The sequence below is a fragment of the Chiloscyllium plagiosum genome, unplaced genomic scaffold, assembly GCF_037043375.1.
Source record: "Chiloscyllium plagiosum isolate Xiang-an unplaced genomic scaffold, Cpla_swu_hap1 HiC_scaffold_27, whole genome shotgun sequence".
In the NCBI taxonomy this organism is placed as follows: domain Eukaryota; kingdom Metazoa; phylum Chordata; class Chondrichthyes; order Orectolobiformes; family Hemiscylliidae; genus Chiloscyllium; species Chiloscyllium plagiosum.
This window is the reverse complement of record NW_028270165.1, coordinates 42,746,594-42,759,444: the sequence shown is the minus strand read 5'-3', so window position 1 is coordinate 42,759,444 and position 12,851 is coordinate 42,746,594. Positions and strand designations below refer to the sequence as shown.

At 46.2% G+C, this 12,851-nt stretch overlaps 2 non-coding genes across 2 annotated transcripts; both read right to left on the bottom strand.

The window, feature by feature from the left end:
* Positions 1–7,130: 7,130 nt before the first annotated feature.
* On the bottom strand, positions 7,131–7,202 carry trnae-cuc (transfer RNA glutamic acid (anticodon CUC)). The gene has a single exon. It is a non-coding gene; the product is annotated as a tRNA-Glu (tRNA).
* A 3,219-nt stretch (positions 7,203–10,421) lies between these two features.
* On the bottom strand, positions 10,422–10,495 carry trnan-guu (transfer RNA asparagine (anticodon GUU)). Its single transcript has one exon. It is a non-coding gene; the product is annotated as a tRNA-Asn (tRNA).
* Between the last annotated feature and the right edge of the window lie 2,356 nt (positions 10,496–12,851).

Genomic DNA, 12,851 nt, shown 5'->3' with positions numbered 1-12,851 from the left:
AGTGAACACCAGGTGACCTCCTATTGGGAGCAGGCATATTGTAGCAATTGCAATATTTCTTGTGTTAATTTTGTTGCTTCTTACTCAGTAATGCTGAGAATCATCTAAATAAAAACCAAAACACTTCTATAATTATCGCACCAATGGAAGTGTTGGTTTGGATGTAACATTGTTGAATAAGCCATTCCCAGCTTTTCCAGAATTCTGTGTTTAAAGCCCTCGAGTCTGGTTTCTACCCCTGAAACAGTTCTTATCAAGGTCATATTTGACATCCTTTGTAACGGTGATAGGGATGAACATTCCCTCGTCGACCTGCGGACAGCCTTGATCAGGGTTAATGACAGTACTGACCCTCTCCAACATCGCTGTATCCTCTGGGAGGGTCTGCTTTTAGCGTCTTCCGTTCTTATTTATTTAACCGTAGCAGCTGGTGTTGGCATCTATACTGATGATATCCAACTGTGCCTGAACATCACTTCTCTCCCGACTCCTCTGTCATTCATAATTTACCAATAATTTCATCTGAATGCCTGCCCAATTTCCAGCATTGGATAACCATAAACATTCCCTTAGTTAAATATTGTGAAGTGTGAAGCCATTGTTTTAGTCCCCAGGTTCGACCTGAGCACCTCCCGCCCCTCCCCCAACCCCAGTAACTCTGTTGACATCCTTCTTGTCACATTTAAAACTAGGATCGATAGATTCGTGATCAGTCGGAGGATGAACAGTTCCAGGGAAAGGGCAGGAAAGTGGATGTGGGGAATGCCAGATCAGCCACGATCCTACTGAATGGAGGAGCAGGCTCAAGAGGCTGAATGGCGTATTGCTGTTCCTATTTCTTGTGGATCCCGAGCCCTTACCTCTGATACAGGGCCCTGGCTTCAGTATGTGCCATTACTGAGAGTGCTGATGTTCCCTTGTGTAATATCAACAACTTAGCAGCTGCTGAAACCTCTTGCTCCTTTGTTACCTCTGAACACAATATGCCAATGTGTTCAGGGGAGGCGATGGCCACTTTATTGTCACCAGACCATTCACCCAGGTAATGTTCACGGGACTTGGGTTCAAAACCTGCCACGGCAGATGTTGGAATCTGAATTCAATATAAATCTGGATTTAAGAGTCAAATGATGAAATCGTTGTGGTTTGTTGTAAAAACTTATCTGGTTTCCTGCTGTCCAAACCTGGTCTGATCTACATGTGATTCAGATCCACTGTCAGCTGGTTGAATCTTCACTGCACTTTCAATCAAAACCTCCAGGCGGAGGTTCACGATAACCTCCCTACTTTTGTACTCCATTTAAAGGCCAATCTCCCTTTTGCCTTCCCTATTACTCACTGAACTTGGATGAAGAGTTCATGTCATCCTTACCACCTGCATTCTAATCAACTGCAGTCTTGGCAATAGTACTTTCACTTTACTTATCCAAGTAATTCATATAAATATAGGAAATAATTTTGTGCCCCTGCACTGATCCCTGTGGACCGTTGCTAGTTGTAAGTTGCGATCCTGAGCATGCCCCTTATCCCTCCTGTATCATTGGTTAGCCAATCATCTATCCATACGATTAGACTGTTTCCAATATCATGTGCATATCATTGGCTCTGCCAGCAAGTCTTCCCAAACCGTCCTTGAAAAAGTGGTGGTGAGCTACCTCTTAAATTACTTCACAAATATGATGTGGTCTATAATAAAGGTTCAGGAGCGAGTTCCAGGATTTTGATCAATAACATCGAAGCAATGCGTATATGTCACAGTTGGAATGTTGTGTTCACACTTATCTCCTCTTGCTGGTTGAAGTGATGGAGTGGAAGTTGCTCTTGAACAGCCGCCACTCATATAATCAAGCCAGACTGATCGATTGTGGCCAGAGACACTGCCATTTTGCCTTCTCATCAATCTACATTCTTTCCATCCAAGTTTTAGTCACATCAAACTGCCACGCAATGCTGTTATGGCCACAGTAAACTATAATAACGTGAAGATCGCTGGGATGATTTTCTACATCCGACTGCAATATAAACACAGATCATTGTTTCCAGTTTTGGTGGAACAAACGACATCGTATTGGTGGATAATTACAGTTAGTGCAGACACAGCTATCCATCGATAAATATTAATTCTGATCACTTCAATGGCCAAATTTCAATTCAGAAACAAAGTGCACTCGGCTGCTTGCAACATAGACAACATGACAAAGTGGCTCATAGGAGGAGAAATGGGGCATTGAGGAGGAGTGAAATGTTTGCTTTTGGTCACCTCCACAATTGTTAGAAAAACAGGTTGAAACGATTCTTAAAAGGTGGCTGAAGTAATAATGTGGCATAACACTTCAGACAGCGCAAAGTGGAAGATCACTTTCTAGTGGAAGAAAAAGATATTTCTTATTTCTGAAAGAACTGGGAAACAGAAGAGGGAATGAAATCTGACTTGGGAACTTTTTCCTATTTGTTGAGAATGTTGTTTCATAACAGTCTTGGTTTAGAGCATAAGCTCTTCATCAGGAATAAAGGGTGGCCCAAGGGGGCTGAGAGGTAAATGGGAAGGAAGTGGGGCTGGATGAATGGCAGCTGGGAATGCAATAGGTAGATGGAGGTAGGGATTGATGGTAATAGGTCAGAGATGAGGGTGGAGCAAATAGGTGAGAAGCAAGGTGGACAGGTATGACAGGTCAAGAGGTTGGTGTCGAATTGGAAGGTTGGATCTGGGACAAGGTGGGGGAGAGGAAATGAGGAAACTGATGAAATCTACATTGATACCATGTGGTTGGAGGGTCCCAAGTCAGAAGGTGAGGTGTTTTTCTTACAAGCGTTGGTTAGCAAGAGTTTGGCAGTGGAGGCAGCCCAGGACTTGCATGTCCTTGGCGGAATGGGAGAGCGAGTTAAAGCGTTCAGCCACAGGGCGTCGGTCGTTTAGTTTTAGTGTCCCAGAGCTGTTCCCTGAAACGTTCCGCGAGTTGGCGTCCAGTTTCCCCAATGTGGATGAGACCATATTGCAAGCAATGGACATCATCTTATAAATAGATTGCATAAATCTTAGCCTGCCAGAGTTCTTTTCTTTAATTAAATTAATGAAAATTTTAACTAAATTGGGTGACTGCATGAAACGGTTTGCTGGTCAGATTTGAATCATCACTCCCAAATAAGACAATGCCATGAATATCAGTGAACTGCTCTTTTTGTTAAAAACCACAAGTATTTTCACAACTTACTGGTATTCACATCTGCACATTCAATGTCAAACTCTGACATCAGAAATGAAATTACACCATTAATTTTGACTTTCAATATTCGAAGAAGCAAATTAATAGCACACAGTCAATACCCAGTCTGATTAATATGAAATTAAATTTAACCAAAAAAACATAAAACCAAGCTGGGAGATAAGAAATGGGGGAAGGGCACAAAGCAAGAAATGCAGCATCATAGAAGGTGCTCCTCCAGGGAGTGTATTTTACCAACTACCGCTGCTAAATATAAACATTCTGATATGATCCTCCGGTTTTAATGTAAACCATAGCCCCATACAGTAGGTACCATTTAAATGAGTTAAAAATACAAGCTTTGAGCAAATCCAGCCTCCAGCCGGACCCTCCGCTTCTTGGAGCTTGGACCTTCCTCAAGCTCCGGCGGGTCGTTGAACTCCTGGGCTCCAGCTGCCACTCCTCCACTGAAGAAGCTTTGGGAAGCAGATGCAAAGGCAACATACAGAACAGAGCACCATTGTAAATGAAAGCAGCTTACGGAGACATTGGACAATAGCATCACATGGTTTTTACCCATCGACCTCTGGGTTATGTGCCCAGCACACTCACGCAGCACTACTCTGCTTCTGGGCTCCCAGCAGCTGGATTGTGGATCAGTTTAAAGTAGGTCCTATATCTCTGATTACATTGGTACACAAGGCAGTGAAGAAAGGTTTCAGCACACTGGCCTTCATCAATTAGGGAATTGAGTATAGATGTTGGCAAGTTATGTTGTAGTTATACAGGACGTTGATAAGGTTGCACCTGGAATATTGTGATCAGTTTGGTCCCCTTGGTGTTCTGACTTCTGACTTCTTCAACTCTGGGTTTGTATTGAACTTGATGGGATACTTTGTCCAACTTAGCATGTTTAAACAGTATCGCTCAGATGATTCATTTGAGACTTTTCAGGAAGTGAGCTCAATAAGATTGAACTATTCAAAGTTACTTGGACCCTATTTTAAAATTACATCAGGACCAGTAGTCAGAGACACGTACAGCATGGAAACAGACCCTTCAGTCCAACTTGTCCATGCTGACCTGATATCCTAAATTAATCTAGTCCCATTTGACAGCACCTGACCCATATATTCTGGCAGCTCATTTCATATATGTACCAGCCCCTGCATGAAGACGTTGGCTCTTTAATATATTTCGCCTCTCACCCTAAACCTATGCCCTCTAGTTCTGGACTCCCCCACTCCTGAGAAAAGATCTTGTCTATTACCCTGTCCATACCCCTCATGATTTTGTAACTTCTATTAGGTCACTCCTCTGCCTCCGATGCTTCAGGTAAAACAGCTCCAGCTATTCAGCCTCTCCCTGGAGCTCAAACCCTACAACCCCCAGCATCATTCCCATAAATCGTTTCTCATGGAGAAGTTAACGTTTCAGTCCTGAAGAAGGGTTAATACTCAAAACGCTGACTACTCCACATTCTGAGGCTGTATTCTCCCAAACTCCTGCTTGCAACTTCGGGTTGCAATATGTAGTGGCTCAGTGGTTACCACTGCAGCCTGACAGCGCACGGGACCCAGGTTTGATTCCAGCCTTGGATAGCTGTCTGTGAGGAGTTTGCACAATCTCCCAGTGTCTGCATGGGTTTTCTCTGGGCGATCCTGTCTTCTTACATAAACCAAAGATGTGCAGGTCATGTTGATTGGCCATGCTTAATTGCCCATAGAGTTAGGTACATTAGTTAGAGGGAAATGGGTGTGGATGGGTTACTCTTCGGAGGGTTTGTGTGGACTTGTTGGGACAAATGGCCTATTTCCTGTAGCTAATCTCATCTGCACTATTCTTGTCTCTAACGAATGGCAGAGTCGACTCGACGGGCCCAATGGCCTAACTTCTGCTCCGATGGTCTTGCGGTCTGAGGTTTATTTGGATCATTTCATTGACGATGTGCAGTCCCTGGCTCAATGAGCAGCAGTGCCCCCGCTGGTGCTTCCGCAAGTTGCAAGCAAACATGAACCTCTTCCCACACTCGGGCCAGCTGAAGGGCCTCCCACTGCTGAAGGACACACAGGTGTTTCAGCAGGGTGGAGGAATTGCTGAAGGCCTTCCCGCACTCAGGTCAGCAGAATGGCCTCCCCCTCCCCCCCCGCCCCCGTGTGGAACAGCTGGTGCTTCCGCAGTGTGGAGGAGCAGATAAAGCCCTTCCCACACTCGGGGCAGGAGAACGGCTTCTCCCCGGTGTGGACGGACTGGTGCCTCAGCAGGGCTGAGGAATTGCTGAAGGACTTCCTGCACTTAGGGCAACTGAACGACCACTCCTCCATGTGGACTCACCAATGGGCCAGCAGGTCGGAGGAAAGAGCAAAGCCCTTCCTGCACTCGGGGCAGAAGAACGGCCTCTCCTCAGTGTGGACCCACTGGTGTCTCAGTCGGTGGGAAGAACTGCTGAGGGCCATCTCGCACTTGGGGCCGGAGAACAGCCGTCCCCGGTGTGGACCAACTGGTGCGGCAGCAGGCAGAGGAATCACTGAAGGCCTTCCTACACTCCGGGCAGCAGAAGGGCCTCTTCCCCTCTGTAGACCCACTGGTGCTTCAGAACCCTTTCAAATTTCACAGTATCCTTCTGATAGGAGACCAGAATTGCACACAATATTCCAAAAGTGGTCTAACCAATGTCCTGTACAGCCACAACATAATTCCCAACTCCAATACTCAGTCAGAGTATTGCGAAAGCTTTCAAAACCCACAAAAAACAAACAGGAAAGAATGGAGGGACAAACCGAATTTTTGAAAGTCAGCTTGGAAGCATCAATGAGAAATCGGCGGACTGGGTTTATTGGGGACCCGTTCTCCTTAAATACACTATATACGTATTCCTCTTCTGCTCTTCGTAGTTTCTCTGTGCTGCAGTGTGTAGTGGCTCGTTGAAGTAATGTCCTGCTGCAGCAACGTTTGTGGGTGTTGGGATGATTGTTTCTGTGGTTAAGTATTTGGTTTGTGTGTGTTGTTTTTCTGTAGACGCTAGTTTGAAGTTCCCCGTTTGCTGTTCGCTCTACTGTGACATCTAAGAATGGTACTTTGTTGTTGTTCTCCTCTTCAAACCAGGAGCCCCCCTCAGGCCCAAAGCCTCACCATTTGGAACACCAGTGCACAGACGAGTCAAAGGCCTCCACTGAAAACACCAAGTCGAAGATTCACGCCACTCCATTTACTCCATCCAAGAATTCCTGAACACCAAAGATACTAAGATAGAAGAGTATGGAATAATGCTGTCCTTTGACATAACAGCCCTGTTCACATCCATTAACATCAACTTGGCCAAAGAAAACTGAAGACACTACTCGAAGAACCAGAGACACAAACACCGCACCAACTTCATCAGCAAAGATAGCACTGTCAACCTCGTAGAACTGTGTCTTACCCCCCACTTCGTATTCAGTAACAAGCCCTCCAAACAAATCAACGAAATACCCATGAAACCACCAGTATCAGGATTCCTCGCAGAAGCAATAATGCAGAGACTCGAACAAACAGCCCTTCCAACGATCCACCCAAACTTTGGGTCCACTACAGTGATGACACTTTTGTCATCAAAAACTGAAACAAATTAGAGGAAACCTACAACACCATCAACAATATCCTCGCTGACATAAAATTCACAAAAGAGGAGAACAACAACAAAGTGCCATTTCTGGATGTCACAGTAGAGCAAACAGTCAATGGTAAATTCAAAACAGCCTCTACAGGAAAACAACGCACACGAACCAAGTACTTAACTACAGAAGCAATCATCCCTCCACATACAAACAAATCTGAATCAGGACACTATTTCAACGAGCCACGACACACTGCAGCACCCAGGAACGACTATAAAAAATTACACAGCGCATTTAAGAAGAATGGGTAGCCTGCACCCCTGAAAATGGTTTCCCTGACCGGGAATCGAACCCGGGCCGCGGTGGTGAGAGCGCCAAATCCTAACCACTAGACCACCAGGGCGATGCGGATTCCGCGTGTCAGCTCTCCTAAAAATTACTTTCCTGCCCGGAAATCGAACCTGGGCCACGGTCGTCAGCAAGCTTTCACCTGTGCATCCAACAATGTCATTTCTTGTATCCATTGCTCCCGATGCGGTCTCCTCCACATTGGGGAGGCTGGAGACTCCTCGCAGAGTCCAGTCACGGCGCTTGAGGGGATATTTCCAGGACAACCGCAACAATCAACCCCATCGCCCTCTGGCCCAACATTTCAACACCCCCTCCCACTCTGCCGAGGACATGCAAGTCCTGGGCCTCCTCCATCGCCGCTCCCTCCCCACCCGATGCCTGGAGGAAGAACGCCCCATCTTCCGCCTCAGATAAATTCAAACCCAGAACATTAATGTAGACTTCACCAGTTTCCTCATTTCCCCTCCCCACACCTTACTTCAGTTCCAAACTTCCAGCACAGTGCTATCCTCATGACCTGTCCTACCTGCCAATCTCCCTTCCCACCTATCCGCTCCACCCTCCTCTCTGACCTGTCACCTCCATCCCCACCTCCATTCACCTATTGTACTCTTTGCTACCTTCGGCCCAGCACACCCCCACCCCCCAATTTATCTCTCCGCCCTGGAGGCGTCCTGCTTCCATTCAGGATGAAGGGCTTTTGCCCGAAAAGTCGATTTTCCTGCTCCTCGGAAGCTGTCTGACCTGCTGTGCTTTTCCAGCACCACTCTGATCTAAACTCTGGTTTCCAGCATCTGCAATCCGCACTTTTGCCTACCCAATAAACCCAGTGTGTCGATTTCACATCAACAAACTGACACAAGAAGACATAACGTGTGCAGAAACCCTAGCCACATTACTTTACATAAAAGACATCTGGGAAATGATGTCCAGACAACTCAACGCTCTCAGCATCATGGTAGCCCACAAACCTACCAACACACTTAAACAGCGGCTAATGGACCTGGAATAGCCTGTACAAACAACCCGCAAACGAATGTTATTTACAAAATACCATACAAGGAAATATATACATGAACTCTGCTGCACAGTTCTCTGTGGCAAGAAATGCTGGGATGAGATAAGGAAGATTTTTTTCAGCCAAAACGAATAAGCACTGACTGGACAGCCATTTAAAATCAACGCTGTCAGGCCAGGATGGAAGATCCAACAGGATGAACAGATTTCTTATTTCCTGAAGATTTACAAAGCTGAGACTGGGTTTTGGTGTTTGTTCCCTTTCCACTCCCAGGAGCCGCAGTGGTTGGCGAGGTGAGTTGGAGAAAGTGAAGTATGTCCATGAGCAGCGTGTGGGGCGATTTCAGCTTCCCCTCCTCTGACAGCGCTGTGACGTGACTCTGATGTTCTCAGGGACACTTACTGACGCGAGACAGTGAAAAGATTCCCATTCCCGCAAATCAGGAATTCAAACCGTATGCCGGCTTCAGGACAATGAGAAAGATTAATTGGAGTGTGTGAAGAAGCTGTGAGCTGCATTTCAAACAGGTAGGTGGAGTCAGATGCGTCATCCATTGCGCCCCTGGCACTGAGCGTACCTGACGCCACCATGCTGCAGAGTTCTGACGTTAACACGGACATGCGCAGCAATGGGAACATTCACAAGAGGAACAGCCAAAGATAATCACCGTCACTGCTTCCCTTCCATTGTCCCAACTTGGTGAAGCAGTATCTTTCACTGGCAAATAAAACACATTCGTCCTCAGGTGCCTGCTTCATTTCGATCACGACTTCACGCCCCTCACTGTTCTCGTCTCATTTCCAAACACTTGGCTCATAGCCTCAAAAGTAGCTCTGTGGGTATCTGCTTGTTCCATCCTGACAGGCAATGGGTTGCAGATTTCCAACCCCTCCACTGATGTGAATCTTAAAGAAGAAACCGGGGAACAGTCTTCCTTTCTTTTTGACGACATTTCTCAACTGTAGTCGGCAAGGTTCACACCTGCGTGGGGAAACCGCAATCGATCTCAAATCCATCGTATTAACCACTCGACCCACGAATAAAGAACCACACTGACAGCTTCATTTTCCAGGTCTCCCTGCCTGTGGAGCTGAGAAAGAGTGAGTTATTGCTGGATTTGTTTGAATACAATCACTTCACAGGTTTCGAAAGGGTTACAGATCTGCACATGGCGAGTCTGGTTGTTTCATCACGAAAGATGCAATAAACTTTCAGTTAAAAGCAAAAACAGAAATTGCAGGAGCAACTCAGCAGGTCAGGCACCATCGGTGGAAAGAGAATCAGAGACAATATTTCAGAACTCTGTTTTCTCCCACAGGTACTGCCAAACCGGCTGAGTTCCTCCAGCAGCTCCTCTTTGTGTCTCTGATTCTCAGCATCCGCAGTCCTTTACGTTAGAAATTAAATCAATTCAGCCTCATGTGCAGGAATGAGAATCCTTTCAATTTCCCAAAAAATTGGCAGAGATTTCAAGGCATTTGGAAAAAAAAGTAAAAGTGACATTAGGAAGAACACTTTCTTGTCCCTGTCTGACCGTGACAAGGAGGCAGATTCAAGAACACAAAAGGGAATTCGGTGGTCATGTCCAAAGTAACAATGTGGAGATTTACAGGGCGAAGGCAAGAGAATGATACGAATAGAGACTCTCATTTACTTGCTGTGTAGAACCAGCAGAGCTAATGTGGGCCTCAAATTGCGCTGTGACACGTGTTGTGAATCAGAGTGAACTCACAGTTCAATCAACGGAAGGTGGGGATTTAGAAAAGTTTATATTTATACAATCTCCTCACGTCAACGCAACAACAAAGTGGTTTAATTATCCGCCAGTGGAGAGAACCCGGTTCCTGGAGATGGGACAAAGAGCTGGCTCAGGGATATCAGTCCACATTGCTCTCTTTGCCACGAGTTCAGACGGAGAACATTGGAGGGACAAAGGAGAGAATAACGATCTGTGTCGGAGGGTGACTAACTGTTCATGGAGACTATTCCTGGCTCACAATAAGTCGTGTGAAACAGCAGACGATGTGATAACAAGGCCTCGTGTGGGTGTGGTCGGGATCAAGAGCATGCGGGAGTTCGGGTCCAAATAATATTGAACTCGATGTTGAAGACTGGAGGATTCCAAACGGAAAATGAGGCGCTGGTCTTCCATCTGGAGCGGAGCTTGGCTGGAACACTGCTGCATGCCTGAGACGGAGATGTGGGCCAGGGAACAGGGTGGCGTGTTAAAGTGACAGGCAACCAGAAGCTCATCGCCTCTGGGTGGGCTCGAACCACCAACCTTTCGGTTAACAGCCGAACGCGCTGACCAATTGCGCCACAGAGACAGGCGACTACTTGGGCTGCGCCATCGCTTAGGGGAGGCTATTAGTGAATTCATAATTCAGCCTCCACGCCTAGAATTACAATTGTCATCTATCAGTTTTACTTTTCCATAATAAAGCCTGGGAGATTTATTGTGGAGACACTGGGGACAGTCTGCAGACACATCCATGTCAGGAGGAACTAGCTTTCTTACTCCGGGGCCGTCGCCCTTCGAGCCTTTCAGTGTTTTGCCTGTTCCCGATTTCTCTCATTGGCTCGGAGGCGAGAAGGGGTTTGAATTCCTGATGTGCAGGAATGACAATTCTTTCAATGTCTCAGATCAGTTCATGTCCCGAGAACCTCAGAGTCAATCTCCCGGCCTCTTCCACAAGGGGACGCTGTCTGGACTGTCTCTACTCAGTCGGACAGTTCATCTTTCATTCTCCTCTAAATCCGCTTCCCAAAGAGTTTCAAAAGATTCACAAAGCTGGAGACTGGGATTTCTGTTTTGCTTCATGAACATTTTTCCATTTCCTAACTGACAATATTTTGCCAAAATCTCTTCCCAATTATACACCTTGCGTCATGTCCAGGGATGAGGAATTTCCATTTTGGAGAGACATTCCCAAGGTTGGGAATGTTCGCTTTGGAGCAAAGAAGGTTAACTGGAGATTTCCTGGGGCTGTTGGTAATGATGGGAGAAGACGCGGTGGGAATGGGCAGATTAATGATCAGAAGAACCAATTGCCACTGACCAGAGTCAGTTACCAGAGGACAGGGATTGAAGTTCTTGAATGAAAAGCAGCACTTGTGCCGAATAAACAGAGAATACTGCAGAAAGCCAACAGGTCGAGCAGCATCTGTGGAAAGGTAAACAGAGCTGACGTTGTGAGGCTGGTACGTTGTTTGTTCAGAACCCGAGGTTCCTGCATGGCAATCAATTCCCAGACATAAGAAAACGTGGCTTTATTGAGCCGGGTTTTGTGAAGTTTGAGCGATAGTGCAACCAACAGGAAGTCATTTAAAATCGCCAGCGAAGAAAGCATAGTCAGCAGGTTACCAGCCTGGGCGGGGGAGCCCCAAAGCATCTCTACGCCAACACCTTAAGTGTTCGGCCACAGCTAAGCGCCCAAAGTTGTGGTCTAAAATTTCTCATGGAATGGTTCTAACAGGAAAGGTGAGTATTGGGCTTGTCCTGTCCGCGCCATAGCCCCAACGTATCCTGTTTCCCTGGATTTGATCAGGACAGAGGAGGCTGATGGGAGATCTAACTGAACTACACACATTGATGAGGGATAGAGCGGGTGGGAAGGATCCATTCCCATGCGTAGAGAGATTAATAATCAGGGCCTAAAATAAGGAGCCACTTCAAGAAATTTGGGGTTCATTCAGCAAAGCTAATGTAGAACTGTTCACAGAAAGTTGTGATGAAAGTCTCTCGAATTATTTTGATGAGAAGTGTTGATGATGCTAATACAATCGGTAGGATGAACGTAGATTGGTAAATGTATTTGGTGACAGTTCTGTTCTCGCCCTGTGAGCGAAACCTGGATCTGAAGGAATAAAAGGGACATTAACAACATCGATCTGAAATTGGATACGTGACAAGAAACAGAGCCATCATGAACAGTTGGCTTTTGAACTGGAGAAGGTTTCTCGTGAAATTAGCTTGAGGCTTGAGGTATGCAAGGTCAAGATAATTTAGGTAAAACACGGAAACGCTTTCCTCATTAGCAGACAGTGAAAGGATTACAAGACGCAAATTAAACATTTTCGATAAGTGAAACAGTGGACTGGGAAGATAAGTATTATAAACTGTGAACAACAAAGTTCTGGAGCACAACACTTACATTCAAAGACCGAAAACATCCAGGTCCTGATTAATCAGATTGCATTGTGGTGCTTTTCTGCAAAACATCCACTTGCAATATCCTACAAAAGAGTGACAAAACCCATCCCTGTCAGCCCAGGATAGAAAATCCGAAGGGATGAACGTTTGCTGATTTTCTGAAGATTCACAAAGCTAAGACTGGGTTTTGGTGATTGTTTCCTTTCCACTCCCAGGAGCCGCAGTGGTTGAGGCGGTGAGTTGGGGAAAGTAAAATGTGGCCATGAGCAGCGTGTGGGGCTTTTTCAGCTTCCCCTCATCTGACAGCGCTGTGACTTGACTCCGATGTTCTCAGGGACATTGACTGACGCGAGACAGTGAAAAGATTCCCATTCCCGCAGATCGGGACTTCAAACCGTATGCCGGCTTCAGGACAATGAGAAAGATTAATTGGGGTGTGTGAAGAAGCTGTGAGCTGCATTTCAAACAGGTAGGTGGAGTCAGATCCGTCATCCATTGCGCCCGGGCCCTGTGCGTATCTAACGCCACCA